The sequence below is a fragment of the Cavia porcellus genome, unplaced genomic scaffold (assembly GCF_034190915.1).
Source record: "Cavia porcellus strain 051 isolate PalLab524CR breed Dunkin Hartley unplaced genomic scaffold, mCavPor4.1 scaffold_13, whole genome shotgun sequence".
Classification (NCBI taxonomy): Eukaryota; Metazoa; Chordata; class Mammalia; order Rodentia; family Caviidae; genus Cavia; species Cavia porcellus.
The window spans coordinates 54,214,754-54,236,444 of NW_026947496.1; the positions used below are offsets into that span (position 1 = coordinate 54,214,754).

At 42.9% G+C, this 21,691-nt stretch overlaps 1 protein-coding gene and 1 long non-coding RNA gene across 7 annotated transcripts in view; one reads left to right on the forward strand and one right to left on the reverse strand.

Moving 5' to 3' along the window:
* Foxp1 (forkhead box P1) overlaps positions 1-21,691 on the reverse strand; it is a 562,135-nt gene that overhangs the window by 406,540 nt on the left and 133,904 nt on the right. The gene's annotated exons all lie outside the window — the stretch shown is intronic.
* Positions 13,297-19,480, forward strand: LOC134478580 (uncharacterized). Of its 2 annotated transcripts, XR_010051338.1 has the most exons (3): positions 13,297-13,502; positions 13,618-13,668; positions 14,910-19,480. It is a non-coding gene; the product is annotated as an uncharacterized LOC134478580 (long non-coding RNA). The 2 variants fall into 2 exon arrangements; XR_010051337.1 differs by having other exon boundaries at positions 13,297-13,668.

Consider the following 21,691-nt stretch of genomic DNA (forward strand, 5'->3'; position numbering starts at 1 on the left):
GTAAACATTCTGAATCAACTAAGGATGTCCAGGCAGTCCAGAAGGAACAATTAAAGACACTCATGAAGGAGGATGTCCAGAACTGCTTCAGAAAGTGGCAAAAAGAATGGGGTAAGTTTGTTTAAAGAGGAGTAATTAATGACAATGGGTCTTTTACTGTAATAATTTTTTAAAAAATCTAAGCGTTCCCTGTATTCTTCCATCACACACATGCTCACGTAAGTCACAAAGGGCAGAAAAAAGCAGCCCAATTCTCGTTCCTTCCAGCCACCCAAACATTCACTGCCATACTTAACTATTTCACAGACGGTGATCTAACGAAATTTCCAGTCAGCTCTTCAAGACTGGTGGTGGATGGCGCTGGGAATTTCCAGTCTCGGGACTCTGTGTTTGGCCCAGCTGTCACAAACAACTCCCACAGCAAGTTCCAGTTTGCAAGTTAAACAAACCACTGTCCTTCACCCCATACCACCTTTGGCACTGAGCGCATCTGAAAGCAGCTGCTCATGTCTACCTGGGCACCAGCCTGCAGCTCTGGGGAGCCAAGGGAAGCCCAGGCCCAGGTGAGCTGTCCGTCAAGGAGCTGGTGGAGCCACCACTCTTTCACTTCTACCCCAACACAGCTGCCTGCTAATTTGGGAACTCACTGGATGAGACTTAGGACTCACAGATACTAAAAGTAGGGAAAAGACTGAGTGTGGTGGAGTACATTTGTAATCCTAGCACTCCAGGAGGCTGAGGATCCCAAGTTCCAAGCCCAGCCTGGTGAACCGAACAACTTAGCAAGATCTCGTGTCTCAAAAACTTATCACATTTTAAGAAGTAGGCTAGAGATGTAGTTCAGTGCAGCCACCCTTGGTTCAGACCCCAGTACCACAAAAATAGGACGGGATCAAATAAGGAGATTATCTCTGCCTCAAGGAACATTCTCCCCGCAGCTCTAAAGAGCCTTCTAAACACTATCTGTTGATGGGACTGGAGAGGTTCCCACATGCCTCTTTTGAGCTTCACTATTAAGGCAGAATGTGCCTATGATCATACCCTAAGGAATCCTAGGACAATCATAGAGCAAATCATATAAAAATGATAACTTACATCACTTAAAAAACATAAGATGGCATAAATAATGTTAAATTTTGTGCCAAGGAGCATTAAATTATGATCTGGTTGTATTTCACCCAATCTTACTCACTTAAATGGCACTGTTTGATGAATCAGCAGAATCTCATCGCTTTGGGGATTAGTTTTCAAATCCTGCATCTGGCTTCATGGTAGCAATCCATTGCTTTGCGCTCGTTCAGAATGTTAGATTTTCCTGAACTTCACTATTGCTGTTCATAAAAAAAAATTTTTAACAAGCATACCTAAAGTGTACCAGGGGTATAGCCTGCGAAAGATTTAAGTATTTAAACACTGGGCATTACATTCTCATGGACAGATTGAGCCACTTGTCTGAGACCACAGAGCATATACAGACACGCACAGTTCACAAAAGTGCTGGGGGCTGTGTTCAAGTGAGCGTGTTCTCTATTTCCTGCCCCTGGGAACAGATAGTAAGCCCCATCACTAGTGAGAACTACACCAAGCACACCACAAATGGATGTATCCTGGGAATCCCTGAGATGTCTCCTTATAGATGATCTATTTAAAGACCTACGAAAAAGTCCTGAGAAATAAAGATCATAGTGCTAGATTAAAAAAAAGACCAGCTAGTATCTTTCAGTACAAAAATAAATTTTTTAATCTACAACTCATGATTATGATTTCACCTTTGTTAAGAACAATAACAAAATGTTACATGCATCTAAGAAACCACTTATAAGAAATGGACATCAAAACCTGCTTTGGGAATCTAGATCTTTGATGCGAGATCCATTGTTTATGTACATAAAACCTAGAATGTCAGTGGCAGAAGGAAACTTAGATATCTTGAAATCCAACTCTAATTTCACAGAGAGGCTCAGAATGAAGTGGTCCTGCAAGGCTACAGGGTCCAGAACACCAAGAGGACAAAGAGAAACAGAAAGACGCATTATTAGGAAGTCTAAGTATATCACAACATTACTCAGAACTAAGTTTTCTGTTTTTGCTTTTTCAATTACAGGCCTTAGTACCTGATGTTTGGGTATTTGGCTATAAAATAGTCCTGGCCACAAACTGCCCTTCTTAACAGCTGCAAAACACATAATTACCTCTCAAAAAGAACAGCAGCTCTCTCATATAAAGGCAACTTCAGAAAACTGATAAAGCGAACCACTCATACAGTAATCCTCTGACTCAAGATAAACCATTTGGTTTGGTTGTTTAAAAAGACATCAAAGAGGTTCAAAATAATAGGACATCGAGACTTCAGCCATTTGCTAAACAAATACTTACAAAGTCCTTAAGCACCAGAACAGAACAGCAGGTAAGTTAACATTCTTGGAGTTAGTGAAAAGATAGATATTAATCAAAATAGAGCAAAGATACATACAAAATACATAGAAATAAATCCCAAGCAAGTGAAATGGGGCCAGGAAAAAACACAACAGGGCTGCTGACAGTTAGGGAGGTCAGAGAACTCTTCCGTGAGGAAATGAGCTCAGATCTGAAGGCAACAGGTAATGAGGTGAAGTAGAGGAGATTGGTCCAGGCAGCAGGAACAGCATATACAAAGGCCCAGGGGCAGCAGAAGCAGAATAAGATATAACTAAGGTACTGCCCTAGAAAAAGAAAAAGTATAGAAGGAAATGAGGTAGAATTCACCCATGAAAGCTATACCAACCCTATTACAGAATCCTGTCTTTTTTAAGATAAGGTTTATAAAAGGCCAACGAAGAAACTTTCATACTGGTGAAGGTGAGTATGACATGATCACACTTGCATTTTGAAAATATCACTCAGGATGCTGAATAAAGGGCAGACCAGAGAAGAGTCAGCCTTTGATTTAAAAAAAAAAAAAAAAAGCCCAACCTTACTCAGTAGATTACTCAGTAGATTCTTGTTAGGGGGAAAAATGGAGCAACAAGAAGGCCTTACAAAATGCTTGATTCAGTTCCGCAAATACATGTCACACCACAGGTTGGAGCCAGGGCTGGGGACAGAATGCTCTGAAGTCAAATGACGACAACTCACAGCCTCCTTGGGCTCAGCTCAGCAGTGGTCCACAGGATGCAAATAAACGCTGGGAGCCTCTACCTCGCCCACCATGGAATTTACAGATGGTTTATTCCGGCATCTGTTTCGTGCTGGCTATGTGCCAATCGCTATTGATTTTAGACTTCCAATTATCTCTGTATTTGAGCTTGCGGGCTAAGATGTGTAAGACCCGGCACCAAAACCCAAATCAGAAGCCATTCCAAGTTGCCTTCCTAAAAATGAGCACTGCGCTTCTGGGCTCCCATCTTTAGCAGATGCTAAGGATGGCAGTGGGAAATAATGGACCATCCACAAAAGATTTTATTATCACTACTTATCTCCCTAAAAACCACGTGGAGTCTCCTGTATGCGTGTGAGTGTGTGTGTGTGTGTTTTCCACATCTAAGACAATCTCAAAGTATTATGTTTACAGCTTTTAGAAGAAAAAAATCCTAACTATATCTTATGTGGAATTGAATTTTTTTTAATCAAAGGGATGAGAAACAGTTAATATATCTTTTTTTCCCCCTGCAGAGAAAATAAGGACAGGCAATCTTAGCTGGCCCTAGACTAGCACAAGTTTGGACAGAGCTGAGGCTGTTGGGTTTAATTTGGCCAAATAAAGGAACTCTCAACCCAACGAGCATTTGGTCCACAGAACCGATTCTCCTCATATTACAGATCGAGGACACCAGCAGTACTGTTTAGAAAAACTGGCAATGCTGTTTAGACAAACACCCCCAAGAAGACAGACTGTGGATAGGAAACGTGGTCTGTTGCACTGTTATCCTAGTTTTTTTTTTTTCTTTCTTCCTTCCCTCTCAGTGCTTTTCATGTAATTTTTACTCACGAAGTTGCCAGTGTTAATTTCTACAGGCCAAATTTGGCTCACTTATTTCTTGCCAATTCCACAGTCAAATTCTGTGTGCTTCTAGAGTTTGTGTGTGTGTGTGTGTGTGTGTGTGTGCGCGCGCACATACGCGCACGTTCTCACTGAATTGTACCTGAAGCCAAAGGGATTTCTATGACCACAGACTTGAAAAGCGTGTGGGCAGCATCACACTTGGGTATCTCTAATGACAAAAATCTGTCTCCATTAGCAAAAACAGCTAAACTCTTAGAGTTGGCACAAGCTCAGCTTGATGCCCAGATCCCCAAAGAACCTTTACAAGGGTGCAACAAAGCCATCACAGAAAGGCTATTTGCATATTCTCCTGCACAGGAAAGCAAAACTCAACAAAGCAAAGGCTAAGTAGCATTTTTCCCTTGGGATTTTTCCCTCATAGGCTCCATAATTTAAAACATCGTTCATTTTAGAGAGCTGAATTCAAATGCCAAGGACAGAAAACAATCATTTGTTTTGTCTACATCTTATAATACACAATTCAATCCCCGTTCTTCTTCTATTATTGTTTTGAAGTGATAATAGGTTTAGACTTTCACCTCCACTCAAAAGAGCTAACAGAGAAAGAAATTAGTAACTGTTGGAACCACAATATTTTATTATGCTTATTTAAATCCAAACACTTATCAAGTCCCAAAAATCCAAGATGGACTATTAACTCCAAACCAATAGAAAAATCTGGAGCAACTGTAATCTTAATTATTTTTAATAATTATCCATTTGAGGCCAGGCAGACCACTGTGAAGAATTAAGAAAGTACCTCCTCAATCAATTCCATATATTTTTAAAGGTTAAATATCTGAAGAATTTAAGAAGCAAAATTTAATGACACATAAGAGAAAAGGAAAATGAAAGGGAAACAATATTCTAAAATATAGCTTCTGACCTTTGCAATAGAACTACAAAGAAAAAACAAATCAAAAGCAGATGTTTACAGAGGTCTTGACCGTGGGTGAATCGGGGTCAGCCTTACTCAGTTTTACCTAACGCCTACTCTAGATAGGTAAGGGATGAACTGAATGTCCCCAAACATGGTTAAACTTAACCCACAATGTGTTAAGGTCAATGGCCTTCAAAGATTGGTCTCTCAATCTGCCACATAATTTGCAAACTAATTTGGAGGTTTTGGTCTAAGTCAGCACGTACTAGCTGCAAGCACCATGGTACTATACAGGGTACTTTCAGGTGGCAAATGGAACACACACACAGACACACACATGCATTTTTAGTCAGGTATGTAGTTTTATAGTATGCTTTCCTTTACGGTTCACCATCACATTTTCCATTTCTCATCAAATTATATTTCTTTTATGAGAAAATGGTTAGGTAAAAATAAATAATCTCTAAAAAGTCATTTACAAAAAAGAAATACTAGACACATTATGTTCCAAAAGTATAAAACTACAGTACAAGAGAGGCCAGTTATAGAGTCTGATGGGTGGTCATATAGCTATACAATGATATGGAAAATAATGAAACTAATATTGGAGGAAATAAGGGGAAATAGTGGGGCATAATTTCTAATTCCACCAGGATGCTACAGAAATCGTTTCTCTGAACACCACTGTCCTTACTTGTGCAGCACACAAAAGATGTGTTTCAAATGTTTCCATCATGATTCCTTCACGTTCTAAAAATGATATGCACATATATAAAAATACACACAACACACAGAATCATATCTACATGTGTATACTGTATACACACAGATTTTATGTATATAAAAACCAGATACTATACAACATGATGGTTGATCAGGAAAGTTGACGAGGAGAAAAAGCTACTAAGAAGACAGCACTCTTTGGCTCCCAGTTCTTAGTGTCTGAGTTTCTGTTCCCTATTCTAACCAGTGTCTACTGAGCCCCAGGCTCACCAAGTGAAATCACTCATCTAAAAGTTTTCTTATGTTCCTTTGCAGCCCTACGATGACAGCATTCCACAAAGTCACGTCATAGGATAACCCAAGTGGAGACCAGAAATGCCCACATCACCAAGGATAGCATCAGTCACCAACGGACAGATATGTCAAAGGAAAATCTGTCATGTCACTCCCAAAGTTAGGTGTTACCTACAGAACAGAGCTGGGGAGGAATATGCAAAGGAAGTATGTAACTAAAGGAGAAACTGAATGAATATCATTTTCTTCAATTCTAACAGGATAAAAAAAATTAAAACATATTTAGCTATGCAACACCATTTTCTACCCTCAGGTAAATTTATGCCCTGTTCATAATTTCAGAAAAAAAGAATAAAGCTATACATGGCTTCAATATTTTTCTCTGTGCTCGAGTAATCTAGTTACCTTTGTATTCAATAAGGCAACCAAAATTGCATGTGTTTCCTAAATAATCTTGAATTTATACACTTTGACATTTTTTCAAAGAAGCATAAATTATTTGAGGGCCAGTTCCCCAACACATGACAATAAATTGTAGTCCATCCTATTTTAGGATAACCGCAATATGTAAATGTCGGTCACCAGCAAGCCCAGGACAGAGATACCTGCATAATGAAAGGTTCACACTAGAAATAAAGAGGCCACTGGTCTCCAGTCCTCCTTCCCAAACAAAGGCTTGCTCCACTCCTTCTTTCATCCAAGTGGTATGATGTCACCAAGCCACTGACCAAAGCCATCTCTTAGCAATGGCAATCCTACTCCCCAAACTGACACCCACCTACCAAAATTCTCTTCAACAAAAACAAACCAGTGTTCTCCTCCTATGAATAGCATCCCAGCTGCCTCTGAACTGCTCTGAGCCTCTGAGCACCTCCACTAGCAGCTCAGAACACAGTCATAACCCAATTGCCTGCCAGGGCCTCAGTTTCCGATTTCATCATTTCACGAGATGCTGTCCCTTTGAAATTTTCAAGCCACCTGGCTCAACTTTGCAAGGCACTGTGCAGTCACTGTGCCATCTGGGACTGAGCACCTTCAACTTGTAGACATATCAACACCTTCGCAATGTGATGTGGAAAAGGAAACATGAACTCACTCACTGGTTTCAGTCACACCTTGTAGCTTTCTAGCACAAGACAAGGACAAGCGTAAAGGAAGTCAGGAGTGAAGGAGAGAGATAATTCAGGTATCTGAGAGCGGGTGCATAGAAAAGCATGTGCATAAACACAAACTTCTCAGTCAACAGCCACCTCCTGCTCTTCATTTCTGTGAGCTAAAATACAGTATAAAATATGCTGTGCTTCTCACACTTTATTGTGGACGAATCCTCCTATGATCCCACTCAAGTGGGGCCCAAAATGCTCACTTCTAACAAGTACCAGGGGAGGCAGCTGCCAGCCTGAGGGCCACACTTCAAGCAGTGAGGGCAGAGGTCCCTTCCTCCCTGGGAGGTCAAGAGAACACACAGCTGCAAACAGGCTTTCACTTCACTTGAACAAGGCTGAAAGCCTGCTTCAAATGAATCTGAAGTATGGAAAAAAATAGGAAAAAATACCAAGAAGACTCACTCAAGTCCCAACAAGCTTTCCAATTAAAAGCAGGAGTAACTAGTTGATAGTGCTATCACACCCCACACTTCTGGGAAAGATCCAGTGGTCAAACTTCACCATTGGAAGAGAAAATAGGTGACTACTCTCTCTCTCTCTGGGCCATACAAGTCTTGAAAACTGTCCATCCTACTTGCAGTAGCAGTACCTACAAATAATGCCATGTATATACCTTTCCTTTCATATGCAAAAAAGTAAGTCAGCCAAGAAAATTCCCAGTGCCTACGTTAAGATAACAAGTCATGATTTGCTCAGAGAAACCTAAACTTCAGGGGCATCAGAAGAGTCATCTCCAGATGACAGCTCCATACCAGCCCCCAAATCCGCAGGCTCAACTCCCCAGTTCCCACAGACATGTAAGATACCAATGCCTCTGATCAAGTTTGTTTCCAGCACCTCCAAGCCTCAGAGAGCATTCCACCTTCAAAGCCCTTTCAGAAGGTGAACTTACGAATCCACATATTGTGCATCCTTTCTTGCCCACTGTCACTAGACCCCCTTTATGGATGAGGAAGCAGAGGCACAATGGTTTGGGCTAGCAGCCAGGCTCCAGCAAGCAGAAGTGTGCAGGTGGAGCAAGTGTGCACGGGGACTCCTGGCTCCCACTCCCGCTTCCGCTCCCAAGACCAATTCGGCCACCAGGTAGTCCAGTCATAGGCCCTGAAACAGTGTTCCTTGGCAGGGACAGGCTCGACTTGGACTTTTTCAAGGAAAACTACGTTAGTCCTGAAGGTGTGCCCCGTCTGTCCTCATGATCTGCTCACCTTGGGAAACCAGGAGGAGAGGGGTTCCTACTCATACAAAGTGCCTCCTCCTGCTGGTCGGCAAGCCCAGACGTGTTTCTAGAATGGAGACAAAGAAAATGTGTGCAAGACTCCAAGGCTAAGGACTCTACACTAGAGAGGCAGCTATCCACAGGCCCGGATGCACAACCCAGGCTGGTGTGCATATGTTCACAGATGTCACTTGGTACCCGACGCTTTGTACCTCCCTACAGTGTGGTGGCCCTGGAAGAGAAGTATTGTTACTACTCCTCTTCCTAGATGATCTATCTAAGTCTGAGATGACTCCAGATATATGTAATCAGACTATCACCTGTCATACAATGTCATGTGTGGCCCTAAATACATACAGATGCCTAAAAAGGTGTACCAGCAAAAAACACATTGCTATGTTAACACTCCTGCTAGAACATACATGTTTCTCAGTGATAAGAACAGGGATCAGAACACTTAAGCAATATTCTCCAACCAACAGCCACAACAAAAGGGCCAGCATACAGATATGCCACTGCTCCTCTGTAGTCTATTAGGGGCCATCCTAACTCCAGCCTGGGCTTCCAATTCACAGTAAGGACACAGTCTGTCCTCTGGAAGCACTGGCTGTGCTGCCGTATGCATGAGACATTTTCTGCAAGTCTTTCTCTTATCTTTCCTTTTTGGTACTATGGATTGAACCTAGGACCCTTCACTGAGCTACACTGCCAGCCCTTTTTAAATTTTTTATTTTGAAGATAGAGTCTCATTAAGTTGCCCAGGCTGAGGTCAAACTTGCCATCCTCCTGCTTCAACCTCCAGAATGCTGTGACTGATTATAGGCATAAATCACCACACCAGGCTACTGCAAGTCTTCCCCACCCTCACTGTCACCTACAATTTACCAATGAACAAGGAGCGGCGGGTGCAGGGCCCCGTGTCTCACAGCCAGGTGGGAGTCTATGTCTGGTTCCCCTGACTCCAAATCCATATTTCTACCACGCCACATCATGTGTGTTGGGTGTCTGTTTAATAGCGTTAAAGATTAGACACCTAAGAATCATAGTTACTACATTCTAATGGAACAACAGAATCTGAAACGGGCAGAAAAATAAAAATCCATATTCCAGTTTTGTCAGCCATTTCTCGCACATGTCACTGCTGAGCTGGAGGAGAGGCACTGAGGATTCAAGGAGGATTCTTGCTTACAAAAGGCTCAGTGGTCCCAGACGGGAGCAGACAACATGGTCCTCCTCCCTCTAAGAAGCAAGGGGTCCAATTAGAGGAGCAGAACACTCCTCCAAACAACCTTCCACCTGGGGCAGAAGAAAGCTGGGTGCTAAAAGTAGTCTCACTAAGAAGTGCCTGGGAACGAAGGGGGCCATTTTTCTAGCCAGAGGGAAATGCATATGGCAGCTGCCTGCCTCCAAGTATTTGCCGAGAAAAACAGGAAAAGCATTATTTTAGATTTGTATTAATAAACTGGGAATATACTAACTTGCAAATGTCAGCTATCCTACCAGGTGTCCTCAATTTGTTGTTCTTTATGCAGGCAGTGGTTTCAAACTCCCTTCCAAGGGGCAACTGTAAGGTGGGAGGGGGAAGAGAAGACCTCGCCTGGGCTGGAAGGAACTCAGGTTCCTAGTGTGTAACTGCCTCCTTAGCTCCTAGCACAGTCCCTGGCAAAGTAAGTGCTTAATAAGTATCTCGAATGAAAAACAAGAAGGAGAAGCTTTGAACTCATGCCCTTAGTCAGCCCTAAGAACCCAGCTTTTGTTTATTTTAAACATGGGGGTCTCCAACTAAGATTCCATCTGGGCAAGACAGCCAAACCACTTTTACAAAAAAAGAACCAAAAAAAGACACAAGATTTATGAATATCTCTATATTTGCTCTCATTTTTTGCTCTAGCATGACATCCATCCAACATGAAAGGTCATTAAATTGAGCTTACTCAAACTCTAGCAAATTTCCAAGATCCCAACCACGTAGACTCATCCACGTACTGCTGAACCACATCAATCAGGATGCGGCCTGTTCAACACTATAGCCTGCAGTCCAGCTGGGTTTGACCAATAGGCTGGATCATCCAGGTCTCTGCCCAAGACTGGAAAAACCCTGGCCACCTCTCAGTGCAGGGGCCACAGAACAAGCCAGCCCTCCCAATCCAAGGGAAGCTTGGAGAGGGTATTAACTGACACCAAACACCTCTTGACCCTTAAGAGCTGGGAAACAAGGCTCTCTCTGGAAATGTAGGTAGTGCTGAGAGTTGAAAAGCTTTTATAGACACTGGGAGAGAGGGGCAACGGAGTCAGAGGAGAAAGTCAAAAACATAAGCTTGACATAAGCTAAACATAAGCAATTTTTCTAACTATATTTGTAGCATCAGCAAGTAATTCATGAATAATCTGTAAATTTGGCGGGGGAGTTCTTTTTGAGACAGGGTTTCACAGTACAGTTCAGGTTGGTACTGAACTCATTCTGTAACCCAGGCTGGCCTTGAACTCCCAGTGATCCTCCTGTTTCAGCCTCCCAAGTGCTGGGATTACAGGCATGCACCACCACGTCCAGCTCCTGAAAATTCTTATTAGTTGAGAGTCTCTCCTTTGAAGACATTAGAAAGAAAAATGGAATTGTAGTATATTGTTATCATCCCCAGATAACTCAAAAGAGATTCATTCAATCAATTCAGTATAAGGAAAATTGAAGAAGTGGTATCTGTGAGGACCAACGTGGAAGATATGCACCAGGTGAATAAAGATGAACACATCTAAGCCACCTAAAGATAGTTTTTGGCAAGAGGAGAAATACTGTGAATATATAGCAGAAAAACGAAACCCCTTCAGGTATAGTGTCAGAGTCTTTCCTTTGAGACATGCTTGTTCTACCACAGGATCTTTGCACATACTGTCTACCTTCAAGGCTCTTTCCCAGCACTGGGCATGGCTTTTTTCATCTCCAAGCCTTCACTATACAAGCTAAAGAAGCCTCCTTCCTTCACTGCCTCTTAAAACAGCTGATGTGTTTTTTTTTCTTATAACTATCCCATTTAATACCTGTATGTTTCCTGTTTTATTACTTGATTCACCCCTTAATAAAGTCACAAATTTAAGAACCACAGCTATTAGGGTTGCCTCTGTATATCCAATCCATGCCCAGGTTCTGGCACAGAGAAAGTACTCAATCCATAGTCACCGAAACCTGAACTCCTAAGTGGATACATGATGAAGAAGGACAAAAGTATCTCACACAGAGTAAAAGGGGCAGGGACACAGGGATAGGACTGTGCTGACATGTAGGAGGCACGCTAGGCAGAGCATCTGGCTGGGGTGCAGGGAAGTGGAAAAGGCAGGATGAGGAGAAGCAGGGGTTTCCAAAGACCTGGGGTGTGAACCACCCTGCGGACTCCAGCCTCCCCTGTAATTACAAAGGAGCCCTTGCAAGTTCTTAACACACGTTCAAAACATCATGCAGGGTGCTCCTGCAGGAACCTATGGCCGCCGGCCACAGGCTAGCACAATCATGTGGACAAAGCATGCCAGAGTCCTGAGAAAAGAGAAACTCAGCAAGGGAATGAAGCTATAAGTCACAGAACTCAGCAATCAAGGGCTAGGTGAGCTGAAAGTCAAAGGCCAACCAGGAGGACCAGGCTTCAGGCCTGAGTGCCTAGACTGGGGTGACAAAGCCACCAGATGCAGGCAACAGAGGAGGACGAGCAGGGACGACAGGAAAGAAGACATGTTCCACGGCAGAAATGTCCACGCAGACATCTGAGTGCAAGGAGGTTCTTTGTGAGCGTTTCTTCCAGGAACCCAAAATCAAGTACCTGGAGAGCCACAAAAAAGATGAACTCAAAACCAGGATATCACAGAGTGCTCCACACTGAGGTGAAAGGAGGAGCCTAGGTGGTAAATGACTTAAGAAAAAAGTACCCACCCCAAACACCAGTATCGTGGCTTTTAACCAAGTAGGGAACTAACCAGTGATGATGGCCAGCCTTTCCTCCTACAGAAGAAGGAGAGTGCCCCAGCTACAAAGTTCTCAAAACAATCCCAGCAAAAGACTAAGCACTACTCCATGCAGGAAGAGACCATGACAATCAGAGAGATCTTAGGAAGCAAAATCAGGCGTCTCCAGGCCAGGCCACTCTTTTGGGTCTTCTAAATTCCATTTTGGTTTTAGAAATGCCCTTGTTCCAAATGTTTCCCATTTAAGTACACTGATGGAGCAGTACAGATATGCATGCCAGGGCAAAATATGGCAGCAGTAGAAGCTGACAGAGCTAATTTTCCATTGTTTTGCCAAAACAGCTTGGTCCATCCCTTTGGATTTGGAATGCAGTCAGCTTATTAACAGAGAATAGGCAACTGTAGCTTCCTAAGTTTTGTTCACAGGTCGCTGTGTGGTTTTTATGTCATGAGAAGTTCCACTGAGAGACCACCACCCTAAAGAGGCTCCCATATGGGATGTCTTTCAGGTCCACTGTTTGAAAAGAGCCATAAAAAAATAGCAGGCAAAGCACATCATGCAATTCCTAGAAAATTAACACATTCATGAGAGGCTATACATGCATGAGTATCCCATGATCCCATGATGCCTGACAGGGTAATCATGCATGTACTACTGGGTTCAAGGTGACAGGAATACATTAGATATCTTAGATCTCCACCACGTTACATGGCTTGGACACACACACACACACACACACACACACATACACACATACACGGAACTTAAAAGAGGGCACATCTGGAAATAGGGGTAAGCACACACTTGAACTTGGGCTGCAATTGTCCCAGGAGCTCTCCCCCAGCCTGGCAGGTACAGGAGAGGCAATGGGAGCAGGGGCTTTCCTGGCCCTGAGGTGCTGCTCACCATGTCCATTCTACTGTGCAATTACAGAATCAATAAAACATCCCCTTGAAACTCCCTGGACTAGTGCCGACATGCAGACAGTAGTCATCTGACGCTTTTTTACTATTTCCGTTATTGCAGCCAGCCAGCAAACACGAGGAGAAGACATCAAAACTGAGGCAGGGGCTAGGGCTAAGGCAGCGGCTGGGAAGTCCTGCTTCGTGCAAGATGCCTTGTGCCTCAGATGGTCGCGCATCAGCAGCCACCTCATCCTTGAGTGGAGGGCCATCAGACCACAGTGACGTCACAGTTACATAAGAATACTGCAGGAAAAACTCCATGAGAGTCTGCATCCTGTCTTCACCTCTGTGAGTAGGGGCAGGGAGGAGCAGCAGCAAGACATTATTTTTTAAGAAAAAGTCTTGAACAGGCTCACCTGAGAGGCTTTTTTTTTTCTTTTTTTGTCTGCTCTGAGCATTTCAGGAATCACAGGCCTGTGCCAAGAAGCAGGCAGCGAGGCGGAACTCGGCACTGGTATGAGCTGCTCGTGAGAACTTGGGGGCGGGGGACGGGTGGAGGAGAGGGGGGTACCAAAACGTCCCTGTCCATCTGTTGATGTCTGGGCAGCAGAAAATATTGGACTAGAAATAGAAAGTTAGAAAAATGCTTCAGAGCAAAACCTGAAAGAGTATTGTATTTGAAAAGGAAATGTTAGACTGATTGTATAAAAATGGAAAAACAGAATTAACATGTTCCATAATGATTCGTCTGTGTTAACTAAATATTGAGCTGAGATTTGGTGAAACCCTCAAAATAAGATTCCTGAGGAAGTCAGTGTCACCAGGAATCATCAGCATCCGTGGGGAGAGAAAGTGCCTTGAGTGTTCGCTCTCACTCACCTGGCTGGGACATTAACAGTTACAGGACTTGGTTAAATAATGTCAAAAATCATGTGTGATTTATTTTTCACTCAAAAACCCCAAGACAAGCCCATTACCAGCAGCCCTCAAACATATTTGCATATCAGTGAAAAACAAAATTCAAAACCTTTCCAAAGCTACTTCTGCTCTACTGGGAAGCAAGAAAGGCTGGCAACTCTAAAGCAAGAATCTCTATCCTTCAACACAAGAGCTTTGCTCAGACTGCCCTGCCAAGCTGACCACAGTCTCAGCAGAGAAAGACCACCCTGCTAGTGAAGCAATTCAGGATTTTACCAGTTCTCCTCTAACCGTACCCCAAAATAGCCAGTCCGTACCACAGAAAGCCTGGCTTGGAAACTTTGCTGTGTGAACAATTTCGGCATTGCTAGCTCAACCTGACAGTCCTTACTTATAAAATAAAGACCACAGCCATGCACACATAGTAAAATGAGCAGGCGCAAATCTGGCGCAGTACTGCAAGCCGAGTGAATAATAGTACAAAAATATCAAAAAAAGAAAGGTTATGAAATTTTATAACAGATGACAAATTGGTAGCTTTTCCCTGCTTTTCTGGAAAGGATTCAGTAACAGATTTGAATCTTGGGCTTTGACGCTTGTCTGTGATATGCAGGGATCCCAAGTTCAAGGGAAAAAAAAAAACAGGAGTCATCTGTACACTACTTCACTTTCAGCAGTGACATCCTTTGCGATTTAGTCTAGAAATTATTTGGTTCCTTATTTAATCTGCCCTTATTTAAAACTACATTAAAATTTTAATGTTCAATTTTGGGATCTTCTGTATTTCAAGCTCCCAGACTTAGCCCTAAAAGATGAACCTACCTGCTCTGATTCCAGGAATGTCATCTTGTTCTGCCACCTTGGGAGAGAAGCTCAGAACTCTGCCGTATGGTGCCTGTCTGTCGCCCAAGCTCTTGAGCTGTGGGGGAGGCAGCCACGCTTTTCTGGGACTATCAGCACGGTCAAAGTGTGCACCTCACGTTTACTGGCCCAGCTGCCTTTCAAGCAATGGAGCAGCCATACCTACTCCCCACAAACCACAGGGACTACACACTTGCACCAAGGGGCCTCCTTCTTCCTCTCAGAAAGTACCTTCCCAGGCTTCTCCCCAGCAGGCTCATCTCACTTCAACAAAACCTTCAAGAAACCTAGTGGGAGGCAGCTTGCTGGGAGGTAGGGACCAAGAAGTAAGGGGCATCCAGCCCCTGCCTGCCATCAGCTCAAGCCATCCAGGGAGGAAGGCAAGCACACCACCTCCAGTGATAGCAGAGAGCTCATGGCTATTTCTGTCCAGTCAGTTAAAAGGAAATCAAGGAACTTCAGGGAAAGAAAGGCCATGAGGAACAAGAGACCATGTGTCAGGATGTGTGTGCCCACGAAGAGCCTAGGTGTGGAAATAGTCTTGCCAAGTTACATTTCACTCCAGTGACTCTCTACTGCCCACTGAGCTGACACACAGGACTCAGTGCTCACAGTGTGCCGGGCACTGGGCTAGGCACTCAAGACCTCGCCGTGACTTGCACTCACTTTACAGGATAGAAAAACTGAAGTTCTGAGGCTAAGATAACTTGCCAGGGTCACCAAGCTAGTGATTCAGAAACAAGGATTCAGATCTTAGTCCAGGGCTGGGGAACCTATGGCACACACCCAGCTGTTATTACCGAAAGCTCCAAACACACTTGCCATCACTGTCCTCTTCCATCCTGTCTCACACAGCCCTATCACACAGTCTGAATGTTTATTTCAACTAAACACATTTTCCAACGGTTTGGGCTGAAGTTAATGCAAACTGAAGAGCTCTGAACAGCAAGTTCCTCATTTCACAGGTAACGAATACTGTACATCCAGAGAGCAGTGGAAGTGAACTTTTCCAGTATGCCACCATGGGTCCAATTCAGAATCTAAACCCCCTGGCCTTTTTCCTAACTATATTTTTCTTTCCTGGGATTTACTCTGACTTCACTGTGTATGTTACAAGGGAAACTAAAACTATTGAATGAAAAAGAAAGACTAAGTCTAAACCCCACCCTGCAGGAAGTTTCTCCTCCCAGTCTGCGCACCAGTGTCAATCTCTAGACCATCTAAGGAAGAAGAGAATGTACAACAGGACCATGGGACCCCCTAAGGCTATTATTCATCTGTAAACAACTAGCTGCAGAGAGGGGTGACTCCTCAGAGAGATGGCACTTGTACCACAGCTGCAGGAACTGCAGTTCCCCAGAGCACTAGGCAACAGCACAGAAAGGGTTTGCAGCAATCAGCGTTGAGGACTGCGGCATTTACAGATCCTCAGATCTCCACAGGGGCCAGAACAGGCCCCTAGCACAGACCTAACATTTTCCCTTTTGCTGCTCCCCTGAATCTGTCCAGTTGATTTTTCCACCTCCTCCCCAGCCAGGCACAGAACATTTTCCCCTTTCCCTTCCCTGAACCACTGTGTGACCTTGTACCCCTCCCTGCATTCAAAGCACAATCAAGGCACCCCTCCCGGGCCCTGGCCCAGTGACCCTCATTCTTCTCTCCCTTCGGAAGCTTCCTTTTCCTGTCCCTCCCAGTCTAATAATCTGCTCCTATTCCACTGGGTCCCCTGGTGGCGCCCCACCTAGCAGGGCAAGGCCTGCACTGGCTCTGATATCCTCGCTGTCCTTTCCATCAGTCTGGGCCTGATATAGGAGGTGCCTGTAGCACCAAAACCCTGGAATTAGGAGCAAGGGACTAGTTGTCATAGCCTTGTGCCACCCACAACCCCCTTGCCTCCACAAAGGGGGAAAAAAAGCAGGCTCTCAACATTTACATTTATGCTAGAGCTTTGAGTGTGGCGCTCCTAAGTCTAGCCTTCAAAGCAGTTCAACACTTAACTCTGACAGGAAATGTGAACATGTTAAAAAAAAAAAAAAAAAACCAACCATGATTTGGCTGAGGAGTTGTTCTTTGCAATGCTTCCAAGGATGTACTTGAGTCTAAGCTGTAAGACCGACAAAATAGCACTGAATTTGATGATTCTGATGGCCACAACACCCTGGTCATCTGGTACCCACACTGGTCTTTTGAATCCTCAGGTGTTGTTAAAAATAAGAAAGAAAAGAAAAGAGAGACAGACAGACTTGTATGATTTCCTTTTCCCCACCTCCCCTCACAAAACAAGCCAATCATCGATGACAGTAGATTTAGAAGATTTATACCTAAGACTTCAGTCATCAAAGAGTGAAAGCCAAGTCATAAACTGTTGATATACAAGGACTCTGAAGGAACTATAGCAAGTCAGCCTAAATCAGCCTAGTCACTCTAGGCATTGTTTTTAAAACTATAAAATCAAAGAGTAAATGCCAGACTTCTGATATACTCCTTTTCTTCTAAATACACAAACATTATGTACATTCATCAGAACCAAGTACTGCCTCGTTTTTGTGGCTCTAGCGCACACAGACTCTGTCAGGGAAACAACTTTATGGATTCGGTCACAAGAAATGAACACATTCATAGGCCCCCAGTACATTCAGTATCTGACACACACTTCACAGAGGGCAGGCCAGTGAGACTTTGTGCAAGAGAGGAAAGGTCTGCAACCTAAAATAAAAACACACATTAAAAATGTGCATGCTGAACAAACAGAATATAAAATGGGTTAACAGGGGCTCTGTTTTCCTCGCTGGCAAGATAAGTTCTCTCTGGTTTGCCATGGGGATGGGAAACTGCTTACTTCTCCATCACTCAACAGCTGAGCTTCCCTGTGAGTTCTCTCTTTGCTGACAAGTTGGCTGGACGGGTATGAATGCTTCAGCCAGCAGGTAAGCAAAGGTGTGCCTGTGCTCACCTGCACGCTTAGATATCACCAGCCATATAGCCACGCGTCACAAAAACCTAAGCCCATGAAACTGCTTCCTGGATGGCTGAAACTTCAGTTGTTTACCTTCATATGCCTCAAGTTAGTTTCGGAAAATCACTTAAAAATCAAGTATTAGGGCTGGAGATGTGGCTCAGTGGTAGAGTTCTTGCCTTGCACGTACAAGGCCCTGGGTTCAATGGCCCAGCACAACCAAAAAAAAAAAGCCCTAAGCACTATGAAGAATATTTCTACTACTCAGCACTTTCTAAAAAACAACAACGAAAATCACTATGCAAGATCCCCTAGGTAAAGCATCAAGAGAAGATTCAAGAAGAGCAATCAGTTCTGATTCAAGTTTACAGTCAACCTTCAAGAACCAGGGCAGAGACAGACAACTGCAGAAACACTTAAGGAGAAGAAAGTGTCAACTGTCAAATGAAAACTGGAAAATACTGATGCTAGGAACTAGACAGAGGGCATCTGTCTACCCCTAGCAGGCTGAGGGCCTCGGAAAAGCCCTTCCCACTCCTGCTCCGAGGAGACTATCTGCACACATCCTTCACACTGCACTTGACCACATCTACTCAGCTGAACTCCCAAAGTCTCCAAAACAAGAATCTAGAAATCAGCTTCTGGCCCCAGGGCTCATGTGAAGTCCTGCATATAAGGTTTTTGTGCATAAGCAAGATATAATGCTATTTACGCAAGCTAAAGAAATATACACCAAAGCAGTACACTGTTTCCACGTGGTATCCAAGTAGAACAGCTTCCAAGACTCCCTTCAGATATCAACCCCCATGAAAGGTCAAGTTCCTTACATAAAATGGTTTACACAAAACCTATGGACATTCTCCATATAATTTATCTCTAGATTACACATAACACCTAATATAATATACATGTTATATAGAAAGTTATTCTACTATACTATTTAGGAATTACAACAAGGAAAAAAGCTGTATATCACACAATCACCTTGTACTATAAGTTCAATGCAAGGTTAGGTGAATTTGTGGGTATGAAATCCCCAGATACAGAGGGCTGACTGTAGATCCTGTGGTCACTTGTATGAAAAAAACAGTAAAACCGGGAGGAAGTGTATACACTTTAAGAATACTGCATGCACATATGCATGTGTGTATATAAAGAGATGGACTGGGGGTTATACTTACATGGTGTAGTTAAAGACTTCGTTTTCAGCTTTTTTTTTAAATCTATCGGTAGCAGGAATTGAACTCACGACTACCTGCTTGCAAGGCAGGCACTTATGCTGCTGAGCTAAATCCCCAGCCCCAGTTAAAGACTTCTTTTCTCACAAATGTTGTGTTTCTTAAAAGTATAGGCTTGGGATGAATTTGACCAAATGTCAACAGTTATGGATTCTAGGTGGCAGGAGACTGTACACTTGTTTTGCACTCCCACATGCCCACACACACACAAGTAGAGAGATTCAGAGACTTCCATATTCGCCGTGGGTCCAAAACACTAAAACAGTTTAAAAGCCTCTATCATCTCCATATTGTTCAACTCCATAGCACTTCTATAGTTCAAATGTTGATAATAAATAATCTTTTATTTTTAACTGTTGATATTTCTCCTCCCCAACTACAGACTAAATTTTCAGAAGCCAAGAAACATAATTTCTCCCAGCTTACCACCTCAGCCCATACACTCAGTAAATACTTATTTAAGACCAAGAGACATCAAACAAAATCAAGCAAGGAGACTGACACGCTTACTTTTCTTTCTGGAAATGAATTACTCTAAAAATGCAGCCAATACTGGTTTCCACAGCAAGAGTTGTTCATTGAGCATGCAAGCGGACATGCACACCGGCAAAACAAAAATTTAATTTAGTGTTTTTATGTTAAGAGTTTAAAGTAACAAACTTGAAGACAAAAAAAAAAAAAAAAAAGGGATCCTCCACATAGATAGCCTCTTATTACACAATTTTTAAAACATTTTGATTTTAATTACCACGGTGTATAGATTCACACTATGTATGAATTTATAATTATTCCCGTAAACCACTTCCCAAAACTGGACTCCTGGTACAGGTTCCTCAATTCCACAAAGAGTCCTGTGTTCTCATCAACAATCAACCCCAATCACCACCCAACAAGTTTAATTTGGAAAACTCTACTTATGTCAGAGTTCCCTGAGAAAATAAAGATATGCACTGCTTCACAAAGGTCTGTAAATTCCAACTGCTAAAATGAACATAACAATTGAGCTTGCAGAAGCCAATGTTTCCCAACTCAATTTAACCATGGAATAGTTTCTGCATGGAATAAATTAATACGTTAGGAACATGTGGTCTGAGGCACATGGTGTAGGACACGCCTGCCCTTGTGATGATAATACCTTCTGGATTTAACAGTACATCCACATTTCAATTATCCAGTCCCACTGTTCCCATAAATATGATTCACTCTCATAAAAATCAGAAATCTTATTTTAGATTCATAAAATGTGGTCCCTATTATAAAGTCATGTACAATGGTACCTCAGTTTACAAATTTAATTTGTTTTATAATTTTAGGGGAGATGGCTGCAAATGTGTTTGTGTGGGGAAGATGGCTGTGGTCATGTCTGTCACCCAAAGTGGAGTATGTGAACATAAGTAAAATTTTACCAAATGCTTTTGTTTGCCAACCAAATTAGCTGCAAACAGAAATGTTTGTGAACTGAGAGGTATTACTGTATTTGCACAAAACTCTTATGAACTGACTCACATATCCCCCTATAGTATGAAGAAAACTTCAAGCATTAACTTCATCAAGCTTCCAATGTTAAACCAATTGTCCTCACAAACCAAATCCAGACCACATCCTCAAAGAGTGGTAAGAATACACCAAAATACCAGGGTACCAAATTCTGCTTCACAGTCTTAACCTTCCCAAGGTGCGATTTGTGTACATGACAAATACCAAATGTGTATTCTAATAATTTTCTTCTTATAACTCAAGACGCCCATCCAAAACATAGGAAGCAAAAACTTCAGCCCCATGACTAACCAAAGAAATATTATACAATGCAATCACATTAGGAACATTTCCCTATATAATACCCTGTATGATTGGAGCTGAAGGCAATGGACCTTTACATACAAAGCTAATAGGGAACACACAAGGTATCATCATTCTAAAACACTGAAAGAGTAATTTCAGACTCCTTCATCCAACAATTTCACCTCTAAGAATGTATGAAAAGGAAAACAAACTGTGCACATACAGACAAAAAAGGAAAACAAACCTTGTACACATACAGATATCTTCAGTACCAGCAGCCAATAGCTATTCTCCCTTCAACTCACCCCATTCACCAAATATAGCTGTGGCTTCTCATCAGGACAAGAAGGGGGAATAGGCTTCAGTCACACAACACCTGGGCACACCACAAACAAGAGGTCATCAGAGACACTCAGCAGTAGCTTCACTACCCTTACTGTACCTAGCAGAACATGCCAATCCAGAGGGCAAAGAGCGCATGTGCTTCCATCTGAGATGACCACGTGATCACAGGCATCCTTGGACACCTTTGGGAGTAAAAAGAAAGGAACCCTGCTGGATCTGAATTAGGGCCTAGGAGACATGAAACCCATACACATAAAAAGAAAAGCTTGGATCTAAGCAGGCTGTGCACAGGAGATTCAGGACAGCAAATTCAGGGAAAGTCCTAGGATCATCAGATGGGAAAGGCAGAGAACTAAAATAAACTAAAAGTTAAGCGTATTGTTTTCAGAAGAAATGTGCTTGCAGGATTCCAGTACTGGAACCTAGGTCTACTATTT